General features: G+C 40.2%; 1 long non-coding RNA gene across 1 annotated transcript; it reads right to left on the bottom strand.

Moving 5' to 3' along the window:
* Positions 1-4,648: 4,648 nt before the first annotated feature.
* On the bottom strand, positions 4,649-7,766 carry LOC139353376 (uncharacterized). The gene is made up of 3 exons (XR_011604618.1): positions 7,479-7,766; positions 5,605-5,831; positions 4,649-5,308 (listed from the first exon to the last, which is right to left on the bottom strand). It is a non-coding gene; the product is annotated as an uncharacterized lncRNA (long non-coding RNA).
* Positions 7,767-7,922: the final 156 nt, after the last annotated feature.

Genomic DNA, 7,922 nt, shown 5'->3' with positions numbered 1-7,922 from the left:
AGGGGACTGAGGACGAAGGAGGACTTTGGCGCACGTCATCCTGGTGGACGCGTGGGCTTATCGCGGTCCAAAGTTTTCGGGGCGTCATAAAGTTGCACGTTGTCAAGAGCCCGAGCCCGAGCCCGAGCCCGAGAGTCCAGGGAGCGTTGCCTTTGCTTTTTGGCCCTCTTTGAGCCATGTTAATGCATCAATCTGGCCACGAAGAAAGGCAGAGAGACCAGGAACTATTTGATTTATGTAGATGCCTGTAACCGAGGCTGAATGGAATGGTTGAGGAATGCTGGATGTGTAACAAAGAGAGTGCCAGACACATAAAAGAAGTCTAGTATGGGTGGGGTTTTAGAGCCATTTTCTGGACTATCATAGGAAATGTAGTATTTCATAGGTTAAGTTATAACAAGAAGAAGTTATAGCAAAACTTTATTCATATAAATTAAATAAAACGATTTAAAACTGACAGCTTTTTAAATGTTCACAAGGAACACAAAGTTAATTCTCTTTTGTTCTTCTATGCCAAAACGAAATACTTCAAAAAACTGTCACCTGGCTTAATATAAAGTTAAATCGAACCATTCCCCGCTTTTTGTATCGCTGCGACTATAAATAAGGAACCGTTCACTTTGCTTATTATCCAACCCATAACCGAAAACCGAAGCCATTCAAAAGTCGCTCAGTAGTATACTTAGTATACATATATCGGCGTTACCATGACAAAGAAGAAATCGTAAGAAAAATTGATTCGAACAATGCGCACACGAAATCTATAACCATAACCATATAAAATAACCGACAGACATGAGCACACAAAATATTTATGCCGCCGCGGCGATCACGAATGCCGTACGAATGGCGAATGGCGAATATCGAATAATGAGATTCGAAAATAAATAATTTAGCACTTATCTTTAAGCAAAATGTTAACTTAATTAGATAATTACTTTAATGTCATTTTAAACAAAAACAAATGCGCTGTCGTCGCACTCCGTCTCGATATTCAAAAACCCGAGATTGGATCGGGGGGCATTAACGCACACTCTCAAGATTTTTACTGAATGAAGTGAAGGAGGAGGGAAGGAGATAAAACCAAAATCGAACTGAATCGAATCGAATTCGAATCGCGTTGAAAACAAAACGTGTCGCCATCATCATCGTCGTCGTCGTCGTTGTCGTCTCTCCGAAACTTAATTAATGCACAATCTTTTATATTGTTGGAAATTGACTTAAATTATTTATTAGCGAATAAAATTAAAAACTTAACGCCATAAAAGTGTTAAAACCACTTAGCAAGCCATTTGCCAAAGCCACATCACATCCCCCCGCTGGGCATCCAAGTCCCCACATCCACATCTACATCCAATTCCGAATCCACATCCAAAATGCCCCCGAGTCGAGGGCAAAATCATTTATATGCGTAAAGCCTTTGTCAGAAATCGCTTCATTTGACAAAAATAAAACCCAAATAGAATGGACAGTGCGTCTCGTTTGTATAGGGCCGGAAATGGGAACTCAAAACAATAAATTAAAAATATATGATTATTGTATTTATTGATTTTGCAAATATCACAAAAATGTCATATTCCATATTGAAAATTGAATAAGTGTAAAGGGTTTTCATATACTTTATCTATTAAATCATATCAAATTTTCATCTACTATATAAATAATACAATAAAATTAAACATCTTTATAATTAATTTGAAGTAAATCAGAAGAATATTGCTCTTTAAATGTTTTATCTTCCACACTTAGAAAGAACACATTTTTCCATCACTATAGCAAGTTTCAACCTTACAATCACGGACAGCACTGTCCCACCTATTAGTACGTGCTGCTTTGGAGAAAAGTCTTCGATTTAAAGCGCGACTTGGCTGAGTTTTAATAAATTAACCCCCGAGAGCTGTCTTGGGCTTCGGATCTTTGGATCTTTGGATCTGCGATCTTGGGCCACTTGACAAGTCAGTGCCCGATTGCTTCACCTTTAACGTTTTGCGTTTTGATTTTGTCATTTTTCTTGTTGATATAAATATGCCTGCGATTAGCATAAAAAAGCAGTTAACAATTTGTACAACATTTATCTAGTTTTTCATTTAACTCTCTCGCCCCTCGCCCAATCGCGTATGGATTTTAAGTGGTCTTTTGTATAATGTGTAGGATATGAATGGCAGACCGTATATGTCTCTGTCTCTGTGGCCTGGTCATGGCTTGGGCCAACTTGGCTTTTTGGCCCGGATTAAGCCTGGTTCATTCATGCTTTGCAGGTGGAGAGGTGGAATGTGCCGCTGGCAGCCATAAACTTTCATTATTAAGACCGTTTTTGATCGCAACCGACTACGGGAACTTGACTTTCAGCTGGGTTCCGAGCTTGAAACTTGGTATATGAATAGGGAAATACTTAATAGGGCTTAAGTGGTGCAAATTACAATTTTGGTTATGCAATAATAGATCGAGTTTTATATATTAAGTGCACTATCCATACTAAATACCTCCAAAATGAAATGCTTTCTTAACACAAATTCCGGCACAGGCCAGGCAAACGAAAAATGTTAATTTCCATTATTAATTGTTATCGGCTGCTTGTAATCAAATATATGTAGAAATTGCTCCACAAGGAGTGCTCAGCAATTCATTTGGTAATTCGAAACGCTTACAAAATTACGGGAGGCACAGTGGGAATTCCTTGCGGCAACTGAAAAGTACATCAAAATAGTAATCAAAAGTAATTTGCAACAGCAACAGCAAACAGAAATGGGCGACAGGCGGCCACTTGAGTTCTTTTGGGCAGGGGTCCTGAACATATATACCCCATATACCATGCAAACATAGCATACCGTATGCCACAGGACGACGGGGTGCTCGTCCTTCCACTTCCACTTGGTTTACCGCGCACATCAACACCCTCGGCTAATTGATGACAAATTATTATGAGCTGCCGCCTCGCACCCAGAGCCAATTTTGATGAATGGAAATGGAAATGAAAATGGATATGGAAATGGATGTGGATGTGGATGTGGCTGTGGAAATCGTCGGGCAAATGGAAATGGAAAATGAAAAGTCCGTATGCCAACTGACGCGCCTGACAACTGTCAAATTAGCAAATGAGCAAAGCAAGCTGGCTGACAACAATGGCAAATTAAGGCCAGGAATTACCATTTTGCATACAGGACATACAAGGCCAAGGACGAATGCGAACAAAGGCCTACGCGGGGGTTGATCGAGGGGTTTTCGAGTGCCACAATGGTAATTCCGGGGGACTTAGGCGCTTTGGCCCTCAACTTTTGTTCGATTTAGGCTCGAAATCTATTTAATTCAAGTTGACACCTGGTTTTTATACAATGACAAAACTGAACAGTGAAAAAACACAAATAATATTTAAAGTTGAATTATTTTTTAGGTCATCCTTTCTGTGTTAATCACTTAGAGTTAAAAATATACCACTTTTAACAGGCAAATTAAATAATCAATATAGTTAAACATTTAAGACAAAATATTTATTGAATTCCTTTTTTATTATTTGTAATTATTTAAACATCTGGATGTATATATTTTTCAAAAATATCTTTCGTATTCAATGTTCGTAATTAAATTAAAAAAAAATACTGGTCATTTGTACAGACAATATTGAAAATTAGAATTACATTAAAGGCTCTATTCCGCTTTCAGTTCTCCCCACCCCGCTGATCGACCAACCCTCGACGGTCCTTTTTGCCTTTGGCCCCTTTGCGTGCCGACTTATTGGGCCTGCTGTTGCCTTTTTTCTTGTGTTTTTGTTCCCGGGCCTTGACTTGGCACAATTGTGCCCGTAAATTGGCTCAACTCAACTAAACTCAACTCAACTCGCGTCGAAGTCGATTCCGTAATTGGATACCGATGTGGCAACTGTTTGCTTTCCGCGGCCTTTGTTTTCCGCACAGCTTGAGGTCCATTCAGGACTTTTTGACCGACTGACTGGCTGTCTGAATGAATGACAGGCGGCAGGACTTGCTTTTAGTATTTGTGCACCATTTACGATTTACATGGCCGCGGGCGCAGTTTAGTCACACTTCAGTTGGCCCCCCAAAAACACAGAGTACCTACTCGCATTTTTTTTGGCCACGTGCCGCACTCTCGACCTGGCCAAACAAAAGCTTGACTTTTGGCGCCTTTTGAGCATATACATATATGGGTTTATGGGCTCATATATCCTGGGACCACACACACGCTCGGCTAACGGCACTTGGCCCCAAAAAAAAAATGGAATACGTACAGCAAATAATATCCAAGCCCCGGGAAAGTATCGGCTTACTGCCATATCACATCGCCACGTATGGGATCGCCTTTTCAGCCATCATCATCGCATCATCATCATCATCGCCGTCGCTCGGCTGTGAGAACCTTTTGACATTGGCGTGTGCCCCACGAAGGCGAAGGAATGAAGTTTTGGATACCCTGGAGAAAGGTATACCCAACTGGGTCCAGTAGACAAGAAAATACCGTTGAAAGAGCCGAGTTCTTATAGAAAAACCAAGTAATATAATGTTGAATATTAAAGAAAGAATATTAAGTTAAGCTGACAACCAATGACAATGTAGTAAACTTTCGATCAACTTACATAATTTATAAAGATAAAGTATTGAGTAAAAATATTTTAAAAAATTAATTTTTTGTATCTCATTTTATTGGCTGAAAAGGAATACCAAATATCTCTGTTATCCAAAGTATCTTTGATTTTTCCTCATTTTTCCAGGATATCTCCCCAGTTCAGTGGATCTAGGCCCCGTAAATCCCATGCGCAGACTGATGATTGCCTTTGCAGTTTGCACAGTTAGAATTGATTGAAAAACCGAAAACCGCAAATGCAATTGCAGAGCGAATTGCAAATCGAACGCATGCAAATTGGGCCGGCGGCTTCAGTTGGCTTCGGTTTTTCAGTGGCAGGTTCAAAACCAGTAGCCGCCAGTGGGTCCATGTTCAGTTTGAGGTTGATGATGATGCCCAGATTCCAGGTTCCAGATCTGGTCCATCAAAAAGGAGCTTTGGAACTCCAGAGGGCAGTGCGGCAAATTGGCAGCGTTTAACTGGCGGCGACGACCGACAAATCGATTTTTCTGATCCCTGGCGCCACGGAGCCCATTTACAGTAATTTAAAGGCATCGGGGCAACCGCTGAAGAAGTACATATATCTCGGCATTGACACAACCTTGCAGACCATAAATCTCCATTGACTTCCTGACCTCCGGCATCTAATTCGATAAACACACGCATTTAAGCGCACAAATTTATTGATAACGGAAGCTCCAAAAATCGCACACTCTCAACCCTTGGTGATTCTCTATGGGTACAGTGAGAAAAATAAGTTATGATTAATTTTGAGCACTAAATATTCAAGACAAGAGTAATTTTTGTTTGCTTTTCAATTGAAAAATCTTAAATTTAACATTTATTGGTGATTTTTAAGTGCTAGATTTATATAGTACTAGTTATAAGTAAGTAATGAAGAAATATTTCTTCATAAGACTTTGAATTTGTTAATTATTTAAAATAATTAGTAAATATTTAAATGAAGTTGAGCTGGCTCACAAAATAAAGTTAAATTTGATTTTTTGGCTAAGTGTAGGTAGTACATACTATATTCCCATAGATTCCACGCTCGCTTTGTGCGCAACAAATCGCCTGTGTAATGAAGCAGCATCGCCTGCTCCATCCCTAATCCCAGCATCCTGGCATCCTCACATCCTCACATCCTCACATCCTAATATCCTGACATCATCCTAGCATCCTGTGACAAATTAGCCTCACAAAGAAGTCGCTGGCGGATGGGATGGCTAAAAAACCGGGCGAACTAAAGGCGCACCCTGTCCAAAAAGTTGTCAATTAACTGGGGAAAGTTGGGTGGTGGGGAGTGGGTGGTTGGGCGGTAGTGGTGGGGTGGTTCGGCGGCAAGGACGACGGCAAACGCATTGCAATTGCTTCCGGTGTGAAAGCACTTTGTCAGCTCGGATGCACAAAAGACACAAACTCGCCAAATGCGACAAATGGCGTCGCACAATGGACGCAAATCATGGAAGTGAGTGATAAAATCAAAGTGAGCTATTTAAATTCGTGATATTGTGAATTCTAACAGATCGCGTATCGGGCACATTAACCCTGAATTGAAAAAGAATTACCCAACGAGTTGCATCACCATTTAAATTGATGTTGTTGTGATTGTTGTGGGTAAATGGGGCGAAAATGTAAGCCCTCAAGGGGAAATATTATCATTTCAAGGAAGCACATAAATATTTATTTTATGCTAAACTTATTTTAGTTAGTTTGAATTTTTATTGTTCTTAGCAGCTTTCCAAAAACACTAAAAATAGTTTAAAAAGTCTCAATAACGTCATAATATAACATTATGTTTACAGGAATGCCCCACGATATTCGGCATAAACGTTCTAGAACTGTAACATCCAAGAACATCGGTTAGCTATTTAATAGCAATTTACAAATGTAAGGCTTTATCTTTTGGCTAGCAAATAGCATTTTAATTTCCTTAAACACCCCCAAATAAGAAATGGGGTTTGCATAACTAACAATGTTTTGATAGCCCCAATTTCCGCCCGAGTCAACTCCATTTTGTGGGATTAGCTTGGGGGCGCTTTGGAGCCACTTTGTTTGCCCAATGAACTGTGAGATGACAACAAAAATATGCAAATTTCCATCACCATCATATTCTAGCCTCCCACTGGCCCAAAAGTCCTGGCCGCGTTCTCAGTGAAAACTTTCGCACGGTCTGACGATTTGACGGGCCACTCATAAATTTATAAGTACTCGTCCTCGTCGCTCTCGGGCACTCATAAAATATTTCAAATCGATGCGAAAAAAACCAAATTGTATTCAAACCGCAGCAGCGAATAATCAATTTGTTACAGAGGCGTTATGCAGACGCTTCGATGGGATGGATGGCCGTCTCTACGCACAAATCCCTTCCGAAAGAAAAAAAAAGAACCCATCGACACTTGACTTGGATGACGACGCAGCCACTTCACGCAGAGTCCCAAAGTCGCAAAGTCGACATTGATGCGAGTTTCGTTGGGAATCGGGATCGGGATCAGGGTCAGGAATCAGAATCGGAATCGAAATCGGTATGGGGAAGGAGTAAGGATATTTTGTAAGGGGTTGTGTGCGCCACTCGAAGGCAGCGCAAATTGAATTCGCTTAGCCGCAACCCCATAAATTAAAACATTAACCAAGGCGGCGCTGTGCAGAAATTGAAATTGTCATAAAAGTAGCGAAAATGGCAAGCGGCATGTAAACAGGCAAAACAAACAGCGACGGGGTAGGTCCTTCCACCAGCTAGAGATGGCATTTTGGTTGTAATATTGAGGAGAGAAGAGTTTCGAAAGTTGCCAGGATATGTGTTTAATTTATTTTAAGGATTTTAGGATGGGTAGTTTTTAAATAATATGCTTAGCATATCTTAAAGCGCAATAATGGTGTTTAATACCTAACAAAGTACGTACCTGGATAGGTTATCGATGCACTGCATCCTGGAGTCGACTTTCAGCATGATGACATCCCCAACATTCTCCTGAAATCACTTCACTAGCACCAACCCATTCAACAACACTTCCGGTCTACTGATTCCTCAGCCACCGTAGCTTCATAACCTAGGTCATGAATGTTTGGCTAGAACCAATTGAGAATTATAAGATCCCACTGAGGAGATGATTTCTTCATCAACATTATCGATGACGTGGTCAGTTGTAAATTGCATTAATATTACATTTATATACGACCTAGGTCATGAATGTTTGGCCAGAACCATTTGGGAATTATAAGATCCCACTGGGGAGATGATTTTTTTATCAACATTATCGATGACGTGGTCAGTTGTAAATTGCATTAATGTTACATTTACATAAGTAAAACTTTATTTTACAATTATAAGCCATTTTTTGTTGAGT

The sequence above is a fragment of the Drosophila suzukii genome, chromosome X (genome assembly GCF_043229965.1).
Source record: "Drosophila suzukii chromosome X, CBGP_Dsuzu_IsoJpt1.0, whole genome shotgun sequence".
In the NCBI taxonomy this organism is placed as follows: domain Eukaryota; kingdom Metazoa; phylum Arthropoda; class Insecta; order Diptera; family Drosophilidae; genus Drosophila; species Drosophila suzukii.
Note: the sequence above shows the minus strand (reverse complement) of the source record. Positions and strands in the feature narration are given on the sequence as shown.